Here is a 23,273-nt window from a genome sequence, read left to right as displayed (position 1 = left end):
CCTTTCCCTCACAGCTATCGCTGTGCCTCTCCACGGTGCTCTTAGCACCATTTAAACCATGCCAGCACATCCTATTTTTACACGTTGAGAAATTGCAAGCCTATAATGAAATATGGGCACGAAGGAGAGCGTACAATAGGTGGTGCAAAACGCTCGCCGTGCAGGTGAGTCTATAAAATAGCGATGTGTAAAACATCTCTGAGCCCTGCTATGTTTTGGCAGACTATTTCCCTTTGGTTACAATTCAAGCACTAGTACAGTCTGTAGAGACTTGCACAGATTTGCCTTGGGGCTTGCTTGTCTAAAATATACACCTCGGCATCTCTATTGTTTCAGAGCAGTCAGGATCAGATGGGATTTTTTTAGGTGTCTGATCTGGGAGCGAGGTCTTCAGGGCTGATGCCACTGCACTGCACAAGATATATAGGCTTATTTCTCGAAAAGCTGGCTCTAACAAGTGCTTGATATGGAGAAAATTCTTTTGAGATGTGGGATTGATGGCAGCAACAGCCAAAGGACCGACCAGAGGCTTTCATTCCCAGGGAAATGAAAGGGAAAATGACCCTCCTACATGGATGGTTCTGCTGATGGGCATCGTGCACCGCTCCCCCTGAAATTATTGCAAGTCAGCCACCAGGGGCAAGGAGAAGCCCTCTGGAATTTCTTGCAACCCGTGTTCTGACTGAGGATGCTCAGGTTGGCATTTGTGAGGGCTCTGCCACCTTTTTCCAGGCTGGCCTGGGACACCTGATAGAGTATTAGAGTATTGGCCAGATCTGGCCAACGTTGGTGGGATGCTCAGAGGCACAATGGTCCCTCTGTGGAGAGCTCTGTGGCTCTGCCTTCCGATGAGAATGACAAAAGTTTGTGTTTTCTTTTTTTTTTTTTTATCCACTCCATACTTGTTCTTTCCATGCCTGGCAATAGGAACAGGCAGCAATGAAAGCACCAGTAGCTTTCTATTGAAATGTCTGCAAAATGTTCCCGGACCGGGCAAAGTGGCTGAAACACATGCACAAAGCGTGGCTGATTTTTGTGCTTTTATGGCCCTGATTTGCCCACTCTGATGGCTGGACCTTGCTCTGGGTGAGGGCTGGTGCTCGCCTTCGCCTCTCCCCATCAGTGCTCAATAGCCTGTGAAGAGGGAAGGCTTTGTTTTAGTGGGAGCAGGTGTTTGATTACCTCGCCTTTCTCTTTTTGCATTCAACACATCCCCAGCTCACCTCTCCAGGAGCGATAAACTTGTGGTAGTGAAAGCAGCAAGGGAAATCACTTGAAAGGCGACATTGGAGGTAGGCTGCCGAGCAGAGAGCTTGATGAAACAAAAGAGGAAAGAAGTGAAAGAGCGCATTTAAAGTATTTTCCCTCCCTGCGGCAGAGCTGCCAGCCTCACACAAGTTTGTCCCTGGGTAGCTGCCCCAGGCTGCACCCAGCAATGGGGAGAAATTCAGTGAGAAATTCAGCCCTCTTCCCCATCCCTGGCAGTGTCCCCTCCAGGGGTCCTTGCCTGGAAGCCACGCCGCTGATGGCTGCTCTCTCACCCCCAAACCAGGAGCTGTGGCTTTCCCTTGCAGGACAGGATCCAAGGAGAGCAAAGGCATCCCCAGAGGGGACATCGGATCTGCTGCCGCCCATGCCAAGCCGCAGTCACGCAGTGGGGCCGTGCTGAGCAGCAGCAGCTGAGGACTTGGCACCTGAGCTGCCCTTGGCCCGAGCGCCCGGCTCCATGTGCCAACACCGAAAGGGCTGGTGGGCCAGAAACAGGCAGGACGGACACACGGACTGATGTTTTTTGGATGCAAAAGAGCTGGCGGGGACCCTGCCTCGTTTTAGCACACCCCAGGTGAGCATCCATCCCACCAGCTTGGTCCCAAAGGAGCAGACAGCTACCATCCAGGCTACATCTTCCTTTCAAAGATAGAAGGTGGCCATGCCTCAGTGACTCCAAGCCCATTGCTCTGCTTTAGCCATCTGTCAGGCTCACTGCCACGGTGCCTGGGTGTTTGCTCAGACACTGAAAGGGAATTACCCACCTTGTATCACGGCAGATTGTCTTTTGCCTTCTCGCCACTCCATTCCCCTGGTGAATATTTTGGATCTTTGCCTCTAGTGGCTCAAATGCAGGTGTTGGATGATTGCCATGGAGAGTCAGGGACAGAGAATAAAGAAATTCTTGGTGTCTTTGGATGAGGTTGAGGTTGGAAGGGATTTGTGTCAGCTCTCCCAGAGTTTGCAGATACCAGCACAGCACTGGGATCAAAAGATGAGCAAAAATGATTTCTAAGCCACTATTGTTCCCTTTAGATAACATCCTCCAGCGTTGTGCCAGAGAGTGGCCCAGAGTACAGACTGAAGGCCAAACTGGGAACATTTGCCTATTGGAAACATCTGCTGTTCTTCTCTGCTCCTCGTATAATTTGCCAAAATTTACTTCTCGTACGTTCCTGGCTCAGAACACTTTGTTGTGAGGCTTAATTCGCGGTGTGTAATCTTGTGACACATTGCTGCCTGATGATGTAGGACATGGAGATGATGAAGGAGGATGACTGGAGCCTAAACACACCAGAAAGAGCGCAGTGCCCAGCTTGGAAGCTGGACAAAATATTTTTATAAGCATCAGCTAGCTTTGCTGTTATTAGTCTTAAGAGCTGGAGAGAATGAGAAAGTTGTGCAGCCAAAGATAAAAGGCCTTTCAATAGATGTGCCCATGAATTGAATGCCCTGCTGAAATTTCAAGGTTTCTTTGACCTCGTGATGTGATAAAATGAGTGTCCTATGCTGGCATGTAAGCTCCTCATGCCCTGTCTGGACATCTAAATGCCCTCAACCAGCCTAGGTGCCCTGTAAAGCACACCATTCCCTTAAGAAGACACCGTTGCATGATATGGTTCATTTTCCCTGCCCTAGATAAACACTACAGCTCATTAGAGCCTCCAGCCCTTTGGTTGAAGGATTTCCTGAAGGACTTTGCTGGATCAGAGCACAGAGTGGTGGGCAGTGGTCTCACTGCACCTCAGCTCTTTGGTTTCTCCAGGTTGGCCATCTCCAAAGTCAGAGTGATTCAGCCCATCCTGAACCTGGAATCTGAAATATGTGGGTTAAATCTATTTTGTTCTGATAATGTTATGGTCTCTCCTTTAATAGGAGAGGTAGGGAACACAGATGAACAACCTCAGCAAGACACAGGGAAAATCAGGGAAGATGAATTCCCCCCACCCAACAAAAGCTGGGACTAGGTGCTGATATGCAACTTAAACAGCCAAAGAGATATGAATGCTCCTAAAACTCATTTCTTACTTATTTTTGGGTTGTTTGAATCTAGAGGTCAAATACTAGACTTTAGCATTGCAGTCATGCCTTACATGAAAGATGAATATATGAATACTTTATAACAGGCTAATGAACAATTAATAGTTAATTCAACAAATGGATAATCAAATGTTATGGATTGTTATACAGTCCGACAGGTCAATATGCTGCCTGCGACCATGGCTGATTGCTACCAATAACACCTTGAGTGATGTGATTCCTACCAGCTTTAACACAAGACGTTTGTGTCCGGGCAACTTCTATTAACCCTCTCCCCACTCTTCTAGAAATAGAAACTTCCTCCAAAGCATACCCAGAGTTAATGGGTTATGATAGGAACATAAGGCTGTGGGCTGTTGAGGAGCTCATTTGTAGCTCAAAAACTTGATTATGGATGAGCAGAAAGAAGTAGAGACAGATGAAGGCAGACTGCAAACGACGACAACATCTGCTAACTGAACAGGCAAAGCTCCGAGTGCCAGAATCACACATCCAGAAGTCAACGAGTGGTGGGACTTTTAATCTGTGCTGGGGGGGCTCAGAAGGATCCTAGAGATTCCTTCAAGGTTTAGCCGTAAGCCTAAGTGTCTACCCGACTGTTTTAAATTAGTGTTTGCAGAGCAGGTCAGCTAACTAGCCCAGATGAGTCTGTGCAAGAGAAATTGCTCTTTCATGATCTCAGCTCTGCTACCATACCATCAATTTTGCCTTTAAGTAGTAGAAAGGCTCCCTGGAAGTTGCCAGCTCTGATTACAGCGTGAAACATCTAACCTTGGTTTACAGCAACCGCAGTCGCGTTCCCCGTGGCTTGAGATTTACTTGGCCTGAGGCTGTGCCGGGTGAAGGGGGAGAACATCCCCCCGGCACCCCTGGGGAGATGCAGACCGCTCACACATGCCATCAGCAAGATGGAAAAGCAGCTGAAGGAACAGCTCAACGTGGGCTCGTGTCCTGAAATGCAACCGCACAGCCGCTGCTCGTTTGTCCTTGGAGCTGCAAGGATTGCTTGAGTGACGGCCGAGGCATTTCACACGCCAGTAAGCACATTCTCCCCAGGTATTTCTGATCGCTGTTCATTTTGTTTGCTGACAAGTTTGTGGCAATATGCTCGCTCCGGCTAAAAATTACACACCGGCTAAGAGATGAACAGGCTTAATTTTCCTCACTTTTACACTGGTTTTGCAATCAGTGTAACTTCAATGACCCTTTACTTTTATACCAGAAATAGTACTGAGGAAATTGGATTTAACGGAGTAAAGAGCTGTTCGGTGCAGGTATCGTAGGAAGGCAAAGACAAACCAGAGACTTTTTTTCCACTCTTCCTGATTCTGGCACAGGCTAAAGGCCAAATCTGCCACCAGTACAAAACAAAGAAAACCTCGGACTGCTTTAAATGTCCTTAGTTTGTAAAAGCTACTAAGGAGACTTATGGTGCCATGTTTTTTGAGTCTCTGTGTGCATCCCCTCCAAAACATGAGCAGAGCTGCCGTCCTGGTGCTGTAGAGTTGGTTATGATCCCCAGCTGGCTGGTTTCAAGTCTCTGTGCCAGGCCAGCTACAAAGAATCTCTGGTCCAGAGACCACTGATGGGAAGATTCACTGTTCTGAGGTCTCTGAATCATTTTTTTCCGTCTCCTCTCATTTTTTCTCCCACCTGCTGAGCGTTAGAAGCTTGATCAGCCTGGTAGAGCATGCAAATATTAACATTTTCCCCCAGAAGTGCTAACAGCCACATGAACTTCTTGCTAATGGGTACAGCGAGCAGGAGATGCCACCGGTGCACCCAGCAACTGTCCCAGGGAGCCAGAGCTAACACCTGGGGGCCGTGGCCATGGGAAGCAGCAGGAGCAGCTTCCCCTCCCTCTGCATTTCTCCTCTGGAAGGACAGCCCAGAGGGACAGCAAGGAGGGGGAGCAGAAGCTGGGGAGCTGGCTGCGATCCTGAAGGCATTTCAAACCGTTTCCAGCTTGCAGGAGAAAATGTTTCCCAGCAGATGAATAGCCCCAGGGGTATGCACAGACAAAACATCCTTCTCTCAGAACGTGTGTGGATCCCAATGCCAGTATCCAAGTCATTATTGCTTTTTCTTTTTTTAATCCTCCCTAATTTTATAATGAACTTATCCTTGCTTATTTGCAGACATTTGGGGTTTATGCCCTTCTTTTATATGAACGTAGATAGAAATAGGATAGGAAATCTTTTTCCTAGGGATGATGGAGAAGCGTCCATGTCTCTGCCACATCCAGAGTCCATGGGAAGCTTCTGGCTGCCTTGTTCCTGCTCCCCCTGTTCCCAGGCCCTCTTCCCGACTGGCTGAAGGTTATCTACTGGGGGAAGGTAAGAAGATAAACCCTGCTGGCATGCTAATGCCTGCTGAGTAGGATGTGCAGCCTAGAGAGCGCAAGGAGTCCGCAGCACTTGTCCTGGGCAACGGAAGGAATGAATCAATTAATCTCCAAAAGTGGGGACTTCAGAGTTGATGAATGGCACTCAGTGAATATTAAACTCCCTTTTCTGTGGGATGGATGTTTTCCAGCCTGGCAAATTTTGTCCCTGCATACTTTACAAGAACAAGCTGCAGTGCTCTATGGCTGTGACTAAGGACTGGAAGAGAGAGCACCTGCCTGGGGCGAGTTCCTGTAGCACTTCCAGAAACAACCATCCCTGTTCCAAAAGAAGATCCAGCACAATTTAAGATTGAAATCTGTTACTTTGAAGGATCCAAAAATGGTTGATTTTAGCAGGGATTTTGTTATGCTTTTTAACTATCATAACAAAGGAAATAAAATTAGCCTGCTGGATCCACACATCTGACTCCACTCACGTGGTGCAGGCTCTTGTATTTCCCAGATCATTTTCCAGCCTCCTCCTCTTTTCCCCTGACAGGTGATGATATTAGTATTTATTGGTTAATAAGCTAGCTTGGGAATTCTTGTACAATTTCTGAATGGGGAGAAACATGTGGTTTGTTTTACGGACCAGCTGACGCTGTTGCCTCTCGGTTGAGAAGGATGGCTTCTTCTCCACAGCAGGACGACCCACGGGTCTGCAAGGTCTGAAGGGTTGCAGGAGCCCTCATGCAGTAATGTGGGGTCCCAAAGATACCGTGAGATCTGATGCTTGTTTCTAAGAACTGGCACAGATGGGAAGCAGAAAACACCAGGCTCCCAGGACCCAGACAAGAAATGAAAGCAGAACAAGGGAAAGGAGCACAGGGCTCCTAAGAGAACAACTGCCCCATGGCAGAACTGGTGCTACCAAAAATACTTCACAGACATTTCTCTAGCCCCTTCCTAAAAATCTGCCTGGGCATTCAGCGCCAGCACTTAGTTCCCCAAGCATCCAGGCAGCTTTTGCTGGTTTCTAACGTCAGAGCTCACTGCATGGTCTCACCCCCAGAAGCGGCAGGCTTCAGCAAATTAGAGCTGAGGACTCAGCCTTTCAAGTATAAAATTGAACAAAATCTTAACTATCAGCGTATTATGCGCTCCGTGCAGCAGGCCTGAAGTGGCTCTGGAAAGGACGGAGCATTTACAGTTTTCACAGAAAGAACTTAGAGTAGATAAAGACAAGCATTAACTTCTAAAATAAGGGCTGCATTTCATATAATAAAACTTTCATTATCTGGTGCTGCTGGCCTGGGCTGTGTTAGCCATGTGGATTTGTGGATGTTTAACCTGAATTGTTCTGCTTGTTATCACCCTGCAGTTACCACAGGGCTCCTCTTCCACCAGCTGTGCAGCAGGAAAGTCTCATCCCTGGTGAGATTTCCCTGCCAAGGCTCTCAGGAGCCTTCAGAACACCAGGAAGACCAGATCCAGAGGCAGATGGAGTCAAAGGGAAGGTTTCCAGCAAAGAGAAGGGCCTTTGGATGAGAAAAGTCCCCAGAGAAGACTCCAGCTTTCACAACTTCACTTCCTTTCCTCTTAGCAGCAGCTGCCTGCGTGGCTGGTGTTTGCACAGCTGGGGAACACCAGGGCAGGGCTGGCCTTTTGGTATCCAGAAACTGCCTTTTTTGTGTTACTTCAGCTTTGCTATGTTTTCTGCATAGAAGATAGGGGGCAAAGATACACTGTCTGAAAGCCGCTTTTCTTGGTTTGCCTGATTTTTGCCTCTCTTCGAAGAGAGGAACTGCTTTGGCCTTTGGGGGCAGGGTGCGGACACTTTCTCAAAATGCTGCTAATTATACCTCAAAACTCTTGCTTAAGTTTCATTGCTTATTCTGGGCAAATTCTGCTGCTTTGTTGCAATCGTGTCAGGAAGGGCATTGCTGGGGCTTTGGTTGACTTTGCTGGAAAAACAGGGGATAACAGTCTTCTACACATCACCTTTTCTCCTTGCTGTGCCCCCCACCTGCTCACCACACACCACTGCCCACATCTCTCAGCACACTTTGGGATTGCTGGGTGTTGGAAAGCAAGGAATTGTGCCATGACATTTTTCCAGAGGCTAAATTTTTAGCACATACTCAAATGAGAAATTCTTCTGATAGATTAGCAGCAACATAAGAGAAATAGAACAGCTTAGCAAGCATGCTCTGCAGTGCCTTGCTTTTTTATTTCCTCTCCTGAAAAGTAATAACATAATGGTGCAACAGCTAGCTGATGAAGTTTTAAGTCTTTTTTGCAACAAATCTTCACTGAGTTCTTGCAAAGTTGTTTCCAAGTAAGTAGCCTTGTTGTTATTCTGTCTGAGTACCAAAGGTTGTTTCACTACCGTGTGGAAATTTGGGAGTCATCAATATTTAATCTGTGTTCTGTTAGTACACATTTGTTTTCACTAATCCCTGCTTCTTCCCGTGATGTAGGTTTGACCTGTTTGAATTTTGCAACTTTATGTAAACTGAAAGCACTGTCATAACTCAGCCAAATGCTACTTGTAAGTATCTTATCCAGAAAAAAACATTTCACCATAAATGTATTATAGCACTACAGAAAGTTTACAGGAAAGATTGCGATCAAATAAGAGTGGGGTTTGATCTCTCTTCCAGAAGAAATAATTTGGATTATTTTCTTGTGCCCACGTCCTTGCTTTATTTCTGCTAAGATACCATCACTTTTTCTTTAAGTGTGATCTCCTTGAAACACCTGTGCATTCTCACAAGTGTTGGCTTTCTACCATCAACTGAGCATTACAGCCTAATCTTAATCCCCATTACCTCTGTTGTTCTGAGAAAAAGAATTAATGGAGCTGATGTTGTTTTGATCTCTAGATTCTCACTGGATATTTAAGAGTCCATTTGTTCTACCTACTTATTCCATCATTACGCTGCTCAAAACCCTCCAAAATAATAATGCTCTTGTCAATCCTGCAGACTCAGGAGGTTAGGGCCAGAAGGAACCCACAGGTTTTACAGGTGAGTTTTGTGCTACTGCAATAATCTCATACAGTCCGTCCCATGATCTGTATGAGGACATTCATCTGTAAAATGCAGATTATATAAAATTTGCTTAACCACAATCTGCAGAGCCACACAGTTCAATGATGAAGATATGTCACCAGAAACCAAGCTTTCCTCCCACATGTTTGGGAATGAGAGGCAAGTTCAGGCACATACCTGATACAAACCAGAGACAGAATAGAATTTTAATTGATAATTCTTTTGTTTCAATTTTCCCTTAAATAATTTCATTGCAAAAGTCTGCATGGTTCAGCTTTGCCTCATTCCTCCTGCTGCCTCCCTTCCCAGCCTTAAAGCAGAGGAGTATCTGAGGAGCATTTGCTTTTTATTAGCAGAAGAGACAGGCTAAATTGGGACATGATTCATGCTTCTAATTTATGCCTTCTCTTCCTTTATTGTCAATGGCTAATGAGAGGTAATTGCAAAAGCTCACAGAGGGAGGCACTTCTGCAAAAACAGAAGAAATGGAGAAGGTGCGAGTGAGGTTGTTTTTGCAGTTCAGAGGCTTTTCATCCCATTGTTGGTCTGTTCATGGCTTGCCAAAGTTGCTGCTCTCAGAGCTCAATGTAATTTCCAAAAGTCAGAAATCGCTTAGGTGAATCAATACATGCAGCAGTACTCTGGCTCTTGCTGCAGGACACAGTCGGCATCACCAAGTAAAAGCCCAGCCCCTCTTGGTTTCATGGGAGAACACACAGGATTGGGGACCCCAAAAGAGCTTATAAATTGCCAGCCATTTCCCAGCTTTATGATCCAGATCTCATTTCATCCCAGTTTTCCTGATTTAATTATGTTCATCGCTAAAAGGCTTTTGTTGAGAATGGACTGGATTCAGTATGAGTCAGAGGCAGCCTAGGATCACTTGCCAGGAGTCATTAGAGGGGAGTGCTGACCAGGAATGTTTTTCACCCTTTGTCATTCATTTTACCTACAGACTTTCCCCAGCAGGAGCCAGTGCCCCTGTGCAGTGGTCACCCCATGCAGACCTGATCCAGCTTCAGGCAATTCATGGGAGTGCTGGCCCATAAACTGTGTTCACCGACTGCCACTGACAGCATCATTGGTTAAATCTTGGCTGAGAAAAGAGGGAATAAATGCTCAGGACAGGCTCATACTCCCCAGATCTCTCACTGCAGTATAGCCTTGCATTCAGCTATGCAAAATAACCAAATTCAAGGATGCCACCATGTGTCCTGGTTGTTTAAGTGACAAAATATCATCACTGCAGGCGAAAAAAGTTACATGACCAGAGCCAGTCAGCATACAGTATTGGACAGTTCACACAGCAACACTACGATACCTCTGCCCACAAAAACTTGCAGCTCCGTGTTGTGCTATAGCTGCATGAAGGGCTGATGTCTCCCTTCAATACAACTTTTTGGAAGGTCAACGTTTGCTTCTATCACGGGGAAGCATGCTAGATGTAAGCCAGGCTTCAGGCTGATAAACCATGGAGAGCTAACAGAGTGCTAAATTGAGCAAAGAACCACCAAAGTGTTTAAAAATTACTCCTACAATTAGATTGTTTAAAATGATGTTCCTTAGTTGTAGGGTATCAAAGGTAATACTTCAGCGCTGTGTCACAGACACCTTAGGAGAGCCTCCTTACACTCTTCTGCCACTATGTTAATGCACCTAGACCATGGCCAGTTGCATTGATGGATTTGGTCTAATTATCTCCTTGTACTTCTTTGTCTCTCTGGCTCCATCTATCGTCTCTCATCTCCTGTCTCAGACTAACGTTTCCAGCTCTGGGACACGGGCTGCCCACCGGGTCTGCCTTATGCATCACCATAGGAGCTTTATGCACTGGAGAAAGGTGAATAATAAATAAACAGAAGGTAAAATACAACTCTCATCCAGTATAATCCAGCATTGCAAGATAGGTTTCCCAGGGAATGGCAGTATATTTGTTTTCCAGATCATTAGCTGATGCAAAGGAAAAGGAGAACATTTATTAGCCTCCCTCAGAACCAACTTTAACAAGAATGAATATTCACTGCTATAAATAAGACTGTTTCAATTAAGTCTGCACATAAAAAAATGCTCCATGGTGTCGCAGAAGGCCACGCTATTCAAAAAGATGTGCCTAGATGAAAGTACATAAGCCCATACCTGAGAACAAACACAACTGCCTTATTTCCAGTGCTTCAGTCACTGAATATTGTGTTTGCATCTTATCTGAACATCAGGTTGCAAGATGCAGAAGAAACCTTGGGCTTGCTTTTTTCTACCTGTTAATGGAAATCTGGCTTTCAAGAAAGCTTTAATTGCTTTCTTGTTCAAATTCAGATCATCTACTGCACTGGCAATATGTTTTGTGCTTGCCTGAGTATCACTAACAAAGAGCAGTCACAGTACCCGACTGCAGCCTCCAGGAACACCACCCCCTGATGTGACATCGGGGCCCATCCATCATGTCCTGCTGCACAGATTTTGAGGGGAAAAAAAAACATTTCTTATATCCACCTTCAAAAATCATTATGAATCAACTCCACCAGCATATAAATTCACACCACATTGGTGCCTGGGAAAGCTCAGACAGTCCCAGGCCTTCTGACTACCAAAAACAGGGAGAACACATTGGCAAAGTCCTACAGCTTGCCGTGATATCCTTGCCCTGTACTTCATGAGTCTGCTCATGCCTGTTTCCAGGGGCAGTCAGCTGTATGACCCAGTTCAGCTACTGTCATGTTCTGTAAATGACATCATTTACTGAAAATGAAGAGGAAAATAGAGAGAAATCAGTGCTTCTGAAGTCAAGCAGTGGCCACAGGAAAACCAAAGGGACAATTTCATAAATTTGAATACATTGGTGAACAACCTCTCCCAGCCAACCTTTTCTTTCCTCTTCATTTACAGAGCTGTGTTGTGCAACCACTGTCCTTCAGTGGATATTTGCTCCTTGAAGGATAGATCCTCCTCTCCTCCATGGAAGTAAATTCATCTTTTGTAGTAATACTCATCCTATTAAGAACTCTAGAGGAGCTTATTAAATACCACTGAAAAACATGATGCCAGTAATTAGAGAGAATCAATGAAGATATTTGCTGCAGTCAATAATCTAAATTACCAACAAAAATGTGGCCTGTATAAGCAGTTCATCTATACTTCTCTGGGATAAAAATCAGAGCCTGCATCTAACATGGTATCAGTGGCAACAGCAAATGGTTCCAGGAAGGATTTACCCTGTTGCAAGACTGCCATAATGCAGAAAAGTGGTAATCTACTCTGAAATTACACATTACATTCAGTCCATTCAATTCAAACAATTTCAGGAAAAGCTGCATCAAAGCTGGAAGCCATGACAGCTATGTCACCCCAAGTAGCAAATACAATGAGGCTTTGAGATGAACACCTACTATTAAGTCAAAGAGTAATCTATGGGCAGTCACGGTTCAGACATCCTTATTAGCATTAATTAAAATTCTGGTGATCAGGTGGCTACGGAACGGACAAAACTTTAAAAGAATTTAAGCAAGAGAGAAAGGCTGAAGATAGGGTAATAATTAGGAATAATATCTCATGTTAAATTTAATTCCTTTAGCCTTGAAATTACCATGACAGATTTCAAATTTAGTGGCAGTTTTCCAGTCACTAAAATGAGCTTAATTATATAGTTTAAGACTTTGGGAGAACTGATTCAGATAAAGCTACATGGGGCCCATATCAACTGTGTGGTATGCTTGAATGGACTCAGATAAAGAAGGAATAGATATCAACTTGTACGAGGAGCTTAAGACATCATACCTGACTATTTTTTAAAATTTATTTTTGAGACTGAAAAAGTTTGGATAACTTTTAAACTTTCTTTTAATTAATAATCACTCTCACTCAATTTGCCTTTCTACTTCTTGATTTCAGCTGGGACTAAATGCAAGACAGAGATAAAGCAGCCAAAACTCTGAATAGTGCTGATGCTAACAGAACTCCTTAATCATTGCAATTGGCCTATCTGTAGAGCCCAGGCAAGACACCTAGAAAGATGAGCAAAGTTCAAATCTCCAAGCTATTTCTCTGAGTTACGGGACACCTTGTAAAAATCATCACTGTGTTTTATTAACTACTGTTAGTTTAGAAGAAAATACAAGGCACTTAAGAAAATGTCATATCCCAGCATTCTATCAAATGGAAGAAATCTTTATTCTAATATGCACTTTGTGACAAAGCACTTTTGGGTTTTCATGGCCAGGGAACGTCCTGAGTGATGGATAACCAGCAATATGATTAATAGACTGAAATACAGGTGCAGAACGGTCTCTTCTGATAGAATTAAACTCAAGAAGATAGATGTTAATATTATTTTAAATCCACCTTCATGGGATTCTGCCGTATCTGTGTAATACACTTATATGATCTCATAGTCAGGCTAACTGAACACTTTACAGTTTTAAAGGCATTTATTCTCCCAAGAGCCCCATGAATTGGGAAAATACAGTTGTCCCATTATATAGATGTGGAGCTGCGGCACAGAGGTGCGACGTCACACATGGCGAAGCAGGGAATTGAGCACAGCTTTCCTAAATCCCAGGTTGTCACCCTAACTACTGTTGCTACATACTCTTTACATCAAAATGAATGGTTAAGCCAGAGGCCCTGCACTGCCTCTCCTTCTGTCTACATTAATCTCTGAGCACCTTCGCAAACCCGTGAGAGTGCTACATCAAGAGGACAGAGCAGGTCAGTGAGAGAAGTGCCCCGTTTATTACAGTTTCTTGCTCATGACTGATCCTCTGCCTTAGGACCCACTGGCAAAGAGTAAGCTGTTCCCGGAGATAATCTTTCAACTGAAAGGAATGGGATACAATGCCTTACAAGAGTACAAATGAGCTCTCAGAAGTGATAAAAGCAGGCACAGCCTGGACTCCATGAACAGAAAGTGTTCATATTTCAGAAGTTATATTAAAAAGTTCAAATTCAAAGCAAAAAAATAAGAACAGTCCTGTGTAATTCTCTTAGAACAAGGAAAAACCCCAAAAATGATTGTTCGAATCCTGCTGAAGATGGGGGAGCATGGGAATATCTCAGGGTCTCACCCACCCCTGAGGGGGGACCAGTTTTACACCATTCCTGCAGCTGAGGACCTTTATACTGCACATTTTGGGATGCTTCCCTTGTGTGTTATTCCAACAGGATCCAAACCAAGGGACATGGGCTGCATTTCTTCCAAGCTGAATTACTTCTCTCCATTCTGGTGCAGTTTTACAAAAGTTTCTATCAATTTTCTTCTCAGTTTAGATTCCTGCAAAACCCTCAGATGTAGAATACAGCTTAGCCCTGAGCTGTTTTAAACTTGTTTCAAAAATTAACCTTGTTGTCCTCTGAACCTAATGTGAATCCACCATCTGGAGCTCAGCACGACCACACCCAACCATTTTTAGGGAACAGATCAAGCATGGAAGCGTTGCCAAACATGCTGCTACACAAACAGCTTTTTCTTTACTCCTAGACAATACAAACACTTCACAACATGTACCACAACACATCCTCTATTCACACTAGCTCTGCCAGGACAGATTCATTTCATCATGCATGGAAATTGAAGAATTATTCCAGTTACATGCTCCTAATTGCAACCCCTTTCAGTCCTAGGTTTTCTCCCTTGTGACCTTTGCTAATTAGTAACATTTGAATTTGAGGTTATAAAGCCCTTGGAGAAAATTAATACAGCCCAGCTTTCTTATTTCATAAGGCTGAATCTCAGTGTCTTCATTAATTTCAGTGCGACTTTTGCCTTGTGAACTTGGAGAGGAAGGGAGCAAAATGACAAGATGTTTTGGAGACAGTGATCGAAGGAAGATGCAGTAGAAATGATGGATTTCTGCATTTCCTTTTTTCTGACCAAAGTCAGAACAGGGCTGCCAGGTTTAAAGCATTTACTTACAATGGGGATCAAACCACTGATGAGCATAACACCTGCCCTCCCCAGCTCTGATAACCATCACTGGACCTTAATCTGAGGGACCAGAGGGACACCAGAGCCTGGAAGGAGGGGAGAGATCCCAAACAGGAGGCACAGGACGATGGGGAGCCCTATACACCCTGCAAGCAGTAAGGCTTTTAGGGAGTAACAGTGCCTATTGCCAGCTAGGTGTAGCAGATGGACTGCTTCTGAACACCCCTGCTGAAGCTACTGTCCAGGTAATGCCATCTTAACAAGGGGCACAGGATTTGTGAATGTACTGCAGGAAATCCCACGTTATATGGGACAGCTGGTGTCTCAGTGTGTGAGAGACTGAGCCAACATGCTGCTTTCCCACCTGGAAGTGTGTCCCATTGTCTTCTGTAACACTTGCAGCAAATTTCCCCATAACACAAGTCTTTTCTAGTCCATAAAAGAAGAAAGTCAATGATATATATACATATATATAATCAAAACTGCTGAACTTTATACTTGGTTTTTACTGCAGATATTTACCTCCTTGTAACCTATATTTCCTCATTGTTAAACAAAAAGAACAACTTTTCTACTTCAGTGCCTACACTTCAAGAAATCACAGTGGCCACCTTCTCCTGTATTTTCCTAGTAAAAAGCCTGTGGTCAGAAATCAGCATATCCTAACACAGGATGCCACATGAGCAGGATGACAGCAGCCTGGTCCCAGCCTTTCCATCACTATAGGGGTAGAGAGACCTTTCCCCAGTTCTCTATGCCAGTGGCAACATTAGTCATTAGGAAATAAAAGTAAAGGGTGAACTAAGTTTTAATGAACATTCAGAGTCTGGATCCCTGCAAAAATGAAATAATGTACTCTGGGCCCATGATTAATTACGGGCATACCAGGTGACTTCTCACCCTCTTATATTAAAGAGAAGCTAAAACACCTTACTTCAGAAAAAGAGTAATAAGCGTATGATGTACCTTCATTAAATATAGATGTTGCTCCTTTTACACAGCCATAACACAGAAATCTGATCTTTTTCCAGCATGTATACACGCACACACACTGTAACAGCAATAATACAGCAATTAGTGGTACAAGCTCCCGAGAAGCAGCGAACTCCCCAGCTTTCTTGCATAAACATGTAGGTCTGTACAGGTGAGCTTGTTGGAAGGTTTATATAAAATTCACCTCAGTAGCCCCTGAAATTAGTTTCCAGTTTTGCTGTGAATGAACAAGATTTGCATGCCCTGCCTTGCCACCAGCCCAGCCCCATGCCGCAGCCAGCAGGGCTTGGAGCAGCTGCCCAAATGCCAAACAATCAACGCTGAGCAGCAGCTCCTAATTGTTATCACTTGCATTCATGCCTCTGACTCATTCCCGATCTTTTATTTTTAAACAGTACAGCTCATCTCTAGTGGGGTGGTGAAAGGACTTAGAGCAAAAGGCAAGAAGTACTTCTGGCCACCTTTGAAGGCTTTGTGTCTGAGCATGTTGACAGAGACCAGGGGATAAACAGCCATCTATAAACAGGTCAGGAGAAGAAGAAAAGCATGGAACAGAAATACAGGCTGCCTTTGATGAGACAGGTCTTAGGTCCCTGCTTTGTGCCACACTCAAGCACAGCTATTCAAGACTGATGCTGGTGGAGTTATGCTGCAGCCTCTTTACAGAAAAGTGCTTACAAGCATAAAAAAGCATGATTTTAATATTGACATATTTATACTAGAGAGCACAAGCATGATAATTTTTCCAGCATGAGCTTGAAAGTTTGGTTGTTTGTGTTTTTTTTTTTGTTTTTTTTTTTTAAGTGTTGAAACATTATGCCTCCTCACTGCTACATATTCTGGATGCGCAGCAGGTTGTGGACAAGCTGCTTTAGAGCGCTATTAAATTAATAATTCTAATCTATTTGCTTTCCCCCTTCACTGGTACAGAAAGCTCCATCAAAGTCATGAATCCAATACCTCCAGCTTCAGAAAGCAAGCTAAATCCTGACACATCACCAAATAAAATCCAAACCTTTGAGGACTGAAAACAAGAGCCTCTTCCCACCTGGAAAAATGATTTGGATTCCTAGGTGCCTAGAGCACCAAAGAGCCCCAAAGTTTCAACCCTCCCCTTCCAAGCACCCATGCCCTTCCCCAGTACAGTGCAACCACTGCAGCAGGAGGAAAAGGAGGAGCCCAGCAAAGCCCTGAGAGGTGAGAGCAGCAGCTGCCATCCCTATGTCAGGGTCTAGCAGAGGTGTCTTTGCCCAGAGCAGAGAGCTGCCAGCTTGGCCTTACACCCACTGCATGGAGGTGACAAGCCTGGAAGCACAGAAGCAAAGTGTTGAAAGGTGTAAGAGGAGCACTGCATAGCATAACCCACCTTGAGCCTCACATCTCACCACCCCACATCACCTCTGCAGGCAAACAGCCAGCTCACCTGCCTTTCCTTCCCTTTTAAAGCCTTCAGCTTAAGCAGGCTGGGCTTTGCCCTAACAGCTCTCAGCTGGCAGCATTCACCTGAACTGCCTTTGAACTTTGGCAGCACCAGCCCCTGAAATCCCAGGCTTTGCCTGCTCAGCAGGGTTGCCTAAGGGTACTCTTGCGTGGCATGGGGAAGCCTGGCTGGCAGGTAGGGTGCTGCTAGCATCCCAGTCCCTGGGATGGGTGGCTTTCCTCCCTTTTCTACGTTTACTATACAAGCAGTAGAGAAAATGCCTGCAGAGGGAGAAGTGCTTGGGGTGGATGGCTGCCACAGGGTGTCTCGCTGCGCGGAAAGGGGGAATTTAACTTCATCCGCTCCATTACTGAGCTAGGCATTTAAGTGTCGGGGAACTTATGGGGTCTGTCTTGCCTGGATGTGTTTTATCCTTTAAAAATGTAGAAATAAAATAAAATTCAAAAATAAAATTATAAACTGTACAAATTGATTGTGTCAGCCGAAGTATGCAGCTCTAATCTATGTTCTTATTTGAGCTCTAATTTTATGCCTGCTGGTATTCAGTTATACAGAACTTCAGCAAACATTTATATCTCTCTTAATTATCCCTTTTTCCTATTAATTTCTCTTACGTTCGATAAATGATCCTTATGCCTGTTGGTTTAAGACTTCCTTGCAAAGTTGTTTTTCCCTGCTTTTCCATGAGCCAGATATTTTAATTTCTTGCACTATGCCTCATTTGCTAGTAACAATGATGTATTTTCCCTTTCCCCATGTATTTATTTTTACTGAGAGATGCAGCCGTTCATCACATTCAAATGAAGAATTATTACTTAGCTATTATTATTATTGCTAGTGATGGTATGTAAACAACTATAATGATGTGTGGGCTTGTGTAGGAGCAAAGACCACAATAAAGATGTTGCCTTAGGGGGGATGAATGAGGCAAACGTGCAAGGATTTAACCAGTGCACCCTCTCCTTGCTGGTTTTGTCTCTTTTAGGAGCTCATGTCAGCTCTTTGGCCTCTTCTCTTTGGTTTTTGGATTGGATTGGATTGGATTGGATTGGATTGGATTGGATTGGATTGGATTGGGAGCCACTGGTCACTGCGGAGCCCTCCCCAAAATGCAGGCAGAAATAGCTGCTCCAAGAAGGACACACATCAAGACACCTGTGAACCTGAATGATGTGGTAAAAGGATTTTTCCCTAAGATTCTATTGAATACGATGAGGGAGGGATGCTTTAGATGTGTGTGGGAAAGAGAAAAAGAGGAACAGTAGATATTTTACAGAGATGACGCCCAAGCATAGCTGCCAAAAAGCCTGGAAAGAAACTTTCAGAGACCAATGCTGGGGCAGTTCAGATGCTATGCGTGGGAAAAGACCCTTCTTACTCTGGTTTATTCCTCTGGGAAATGTGCCTTTTTCATATACATTCTTAATAAATGCACAGAGTTACACCAAAGGTATGAGGCTCTGCTGTTCTCTTTCCTCCCAACTGCTAACAGCCAGCAATAACTCATGTATTTGCTCAGCTGTTCAAAGGCAGTTACACTGCTACCACGTGCCAATGATTTTGTCTAGAGTAAGTGTGCAGGTGACAGGGAGAAACAAGCCACATGCGAGTCTTTGGTTGTGTTCACAGGCAAATTAAAAACAGCAGAAAATAGGGAGGGAGCATGAAGAAAGAGCCAGAACTGAATGGGGGGAAAAAAAAAAAAAGAAAAAAAGAAAAAAAAAAAAAAAAAAAACAGCTCTTTGGCAGACCCATAAAGAAAATTCAGAGTAATAAAGAAAGTTCAGTCTCTTTATTCTGTGCTGCCAGCAATTTACTGCCCTAAAATGAAGGCAGTTGGCTTTAGGAGGATGAGCCTTGAAGACAGTAAAATTTCAGTACTGCATATTAGCCTGGCTCCCCTTCTCACAGTTGGAGTGTGAGCAGAAGAAAGAGGCATCAGCCCAGTCCTCCCTCATCCCACCCCTTCTGGCTGCTGCAGGCTTGACACCAGGAGACCAGCCCGACCTGGTGAGGCTCTTCAGGGATGTCTCTAAATATGGCACAAGAAAGAGTACTTTGCTGCAATAACTGTTCCTTAGAAACATGTAGCCTTGGTCATAAGTTTCCCAAGACCACTGCAAAAGGCTTCTCTTGACCTTGGCTTGTAACATCTGGCTCCAGGACAGACCCATCTGTGGCTCCCCAGAGCTGCTTTTCCAGCTGAAGACCCAGACTGGAGCCTCACTGGATTTTCTGTATATTCCTTAATGCTAAACCCTTCCTAGCTTTGTCTGAGTTTCCTTTCTCAGTTCACCTTTCTAAAAGCTTTTGGTTTGTTTGTATTTTTTTTTTTTTAATACCAGTAATTTTCAAAAATAAACATTTTGAGCAAACCAACAGGAGGAAAATCCACTTAGGGTCTCCAAAGAGCTTACGAAGGAGTTTTTACAAAGAGCTGACAAGAGTGGAGAAATATCTTAAAACATATTTTATGAATTCAGCAACCTGCTTTGAAATACATATTTCAGACTTTCTCCTCCAAAAAGAGGGGTGAGAGTGAAAGAAAGATGGGGAAATGAAAAAATCATCTGTGTCGGGAGTATGGTAAATATCACTAACCAAACACTCAAGATTTAATGTACACCAGAGCCCAGAAAGTTTTCATATTTATTACAGCTATGTTGTATTCTTTGCTGTATTTTGGAAGAGCTTCCTTACATTAAAACACCATTCATATCTTCTGCCACTTTCGTTCCCATTTGTCTCTAACTAGCTAGAATTAAGCATTAAAATAAGGTATGGTTTGCACAACTTTTTTATACCACCAAGGATTTGGCTTCTAGTGGCTTTCAGAGGATGGGGAGCAAAAGCTACAGCCCCATCTGGTCCCAGGCAGCTGAAAACTGGCATGGTCCCTATGAGTACCAGCATTTTAGAAATTTGCCATTTGGGTGTCCGTGGTGCTGTACCCAGAGGCATGTGTGGGCTCCCCCATTGTGGAGGGCAGAGCAAGGAGGTGCCACTGCCAGGGAAAAACACGAAATTCAGCATGGACAACCTGACCCCATGGAACCTGGCTGAGATGAGCTGAGGGACACAGATCATTTCTTCGCTGATAACCATACCCCAGAATTTGTCCAGGTCTGGGGTTGGGTGCGCTGTCACTTAGTATTCCCCACATTCCTCTGCTGTTGCTTTGCTGCATTTCTGCAGGGCTGGTTCATGTTTTTTTTAACTCTCCATCCTTTCCTCCCAGAAAGACCTTTCTCAGCTTGTTTGTTTGCTTGTTCCCTTCCACGAGATCCTTCAACAAAATCACAATCTGTCAAAAACAAGGCGTCTGCATTTCTGAGCCCTCACTGCTTTTCCAGGTAATTTATGAAAATGGAAGAGCCTGTTTCAAGCGTAATCCAATTTGCTCTCTCTCAGCATCATAAGCACATTTGGAGCCAGATAAGACAATTATCACATGGATCTTTAATACCTGCAATTTATAGCTAAAAGGTTTATTCTGATAACTTTGTTTTCAAGTGCCATGTGCTAAAACACAGCGATGGGGGCTCTGCGGCAGTGAGACAGCAAAACACTCCCTGCAGCGTTTCAGCTGGCACATCCATGCCACCCCAGTGCAGGGCAGGTTTCTGGGGAGAGGAGATACTCAGAGCAGCAATATGTGGGCACAAATTACCTTGTTCCTTGGAGGAAAGGCGTGGGGCAAGCAGAAGACAGGGCTTGACTTTGTGGCACTTGGTGGCCACCCTAGGAGATGGCACGGAGGCACCCCAAAGCTTTCACCAGCTTTGACATGGAGGAATTTTTACAAAGCACCCAGGGACCGGGGGTTGCTACTGAAACATCTTTTCATAACCAATTTCCAGTTCCCAGATTTAACTTCCATATGTAGCCCTCAGTCAGAGCAGGAAGCAGAGCCCTCAGCAGAGCCCTCAGTCAGAGCCCTCAGCAGAGCAGGAACTCAGGGACTTTCAGCCACCCTCAGGGCTGGGCACCAAGAGGTCCATATTTTCAAGAGAGCTCAGTGAAGTTGTTAGCAAGCCTGCAAGTATTTCCTTTTTAGCACCAGGCTTGAATACTGATATCACAATATATTGCTGCTCATTAGAAAAAGAAGCTGATTTCTAATTGAATTACTAGCTTTTCATCATTGTTTATGACTCAGGGTGCAGAACTGAAATATTCTAATTATTTCATGATAAGAAGTGAAGATAGGAATTTATTTCATCGTGTGGAATGGTCTGTGACTATGTCTATTTTCAACAGATAAGGTCTGATCTGATAGAGAATTCGCTTGTTTCATTTATGTGAGTGGAGCCAATAGTTAACCATAGAAAGCAGCCAGGAAAGTCTTGAGAGAGCTAAAGGCAGGCACTTTTCAATTCAATTTAATGTGCAGCCCTTGAGCATTATTAGTGTTTGTATTTGGTCAGCAGTGAGAAATCAAGTATATTATGACCATGTGCTGTAGACTTGCAAATAAAAAAGTGATGTATTTTTGTAAGGCAAAAATTAATTATTTCAATATGTTTATAATTTTATAAAAACAAGCCTCCACAACAATTCAAGAGCCACACTAGTTCTCTTAGCTATGTATCTAGGGCACTACCCTAATTTCTTATCAATCCAAATAGAAGAATATTTTATAGGAGTTAAGAGTTAAGACTCTTTGATGTTCGTGTGCTTCTTTGGAGAATTTTGCTAGGGAGATCTTATATCTAACGCTATTTTAGCTATCTCTGATATATCCGAGCCATCAGAATATCGCAGCTCAGAAGGTCTGTGGTGCATTTCTTTGGGGACTTCATTAGTGGAAGATACCCTGACTCAGTATGTGAGGTGCTTTTGATGCATCATTCATACACACGATAATCAACTCTGCATCACGCGGTGGGGGTGGGGAGATATTTTGTGTAGCAATTTATAATGGCAACCCAAACAGCGCCCTAACATTTAAAGGCATTATTTGCATGTGTATAACATTAACTAAAGATTTTCAAGCAATAAACTCCTTGTATCGGCTCATACCCACATGACCAATTAGTTTTTCCTCCGTGGATAATTCGACCTGCAAATTACCCAGGATGTTTTGCTCTGAGTTTTGTTCTGACCCATGCCTGAATCCAGAGAACAAGTCAGGGTGAGTGCAGGAGCCCGAATGGCAGCAGTGTGCGGGGTGATGAGCAGCCAGAGGGGGTGCTTCAAAGGAAGTAAAAACCAGTCAGATTGAGAATAACCGAGGAATGAACTGAGCTGCTTGTTGCATGGTGCCTCTCCACGATGTTTTTGCCTTTTCCAAGGAACTACAATGGATTTGAGGCAAAGCAGATAAAGCCCATACGTTAGGCTGCTCATCCCGGGGGGAGTCTCACAGATTTAGCAAGAAAGAAAAGTCTCAATGAGTAAACGATGAAATGGGAATTTTACCTTTTTTGGAAGACGATATTTGGCCCTAAGGCAGGCAAAGATTATCCATTCTCTACGCTTCTTATTTATACCTTCAGGAACTGACAGCTCTTCTAAAAGCAGACTGACGGTTTTTAGACAGTCTGAGGTTTAAAATTAGGCACTGGAACTAATAGGCTGTTATTGTCTCATAATTATATTTGACATGATGCTTTTAACTCTTCTGTGAAACATCATCCTGCATCAAATGGAGCCGGGATGCCGTAGCATTGTGCTGTGCAGGAGCAGACAGCAGCCACGCCATGCCACAGGGGTACCAAGGCTCTTTCCATCTCCCTCTGGACAACACAAAGAGGCCACAGTTCAAGAGAAAAAGCCCAGCTGGGTGAGGCCATCTCTTTTTTTCTTCCTTCCCTTGTCACAGCCCAAGGCTCAGAGCAGGCACGTTTCCGTCACAGAAGTCAGGCAGTCACCAGCCTCCTGTCAGCAGAAGGAAAAACACAGGGTTGCAACTCAAATCCCCTGAGCTGCACGAGGCATTTAGGAGCTTCAGGTTTTAATTCTTTTGCCCAAGCTCCTGGAGCAGTGACCTTCAAGGCAGTGCCTTGACAACTTGTGCTTTTTAATAAAGCACAGGCTGGTGGAAGGCAGTTAATTTACATGGGGTTTCATTCTTTGAGCTCTGTCATAAGTGCACCAGCCTCGCTTATTGAATTCCCCAGTCGATAGAGCATCCAACTGCAGCACATTCACATCCAAGTGCCCAAATGAAGCACCTGTTCTCAGTTACTTGAGGATTAATTTCTCTTTTCCACTTTGTTCCTTTCCTTTCTT

The 23,273-nt window shown here is 44.2% G+C and overlaps 1 long non-coding RNA gene across 2 annotated transcripts; it reads right to left on the bottom strand.

The window, feature by feature from the left end:
• Positions 1-655: 655 nt before the first annotated feature.
• On the bottom strand, positions 656-17,029 carry LOC137863272 (uncharacterized). 2 transcript variants are annotated; one of them, XR_011100821.1, is made up of 4 exons: positions 16,965-17,029; positions 15,572-15,656; positions 1,224-1,312; positions 656-1,134 (listed from the first exon to the last, which is right to left on the bottom strand). It is a non-coding gene; the product is annotated as an uncharacterized lncRNA (long non-coding RNA). The 2 variants fall into 2 exon arrangements; XR_011100822.1 differs by lacking the exons at positions 656-1,134; positions 1,224-1,312 and adding an exon at positions 12,602-13,951.
• Between the last annotated feature and the right edge of the window lie 6,244 nt (positions 17,030-23,273).

The sequence above is a fragment of the Anas acuta genome, chromosome 12, assembly GCF_963932015.1.
Source record: "Anas acuta chromosome 12, bAnaAcu1.1, whole genome shotgun sequence".
NCBI lineage: Eukaryota > Metazoa > Chordata > Aves > Anseriformes > Anatidae > Anas > Anas acuta.
The sequence above is the reverse complement of the archived record's forward strand: the minus strand, read 5'-3'. Positions and strand labels throughout refer to the sequence as shown.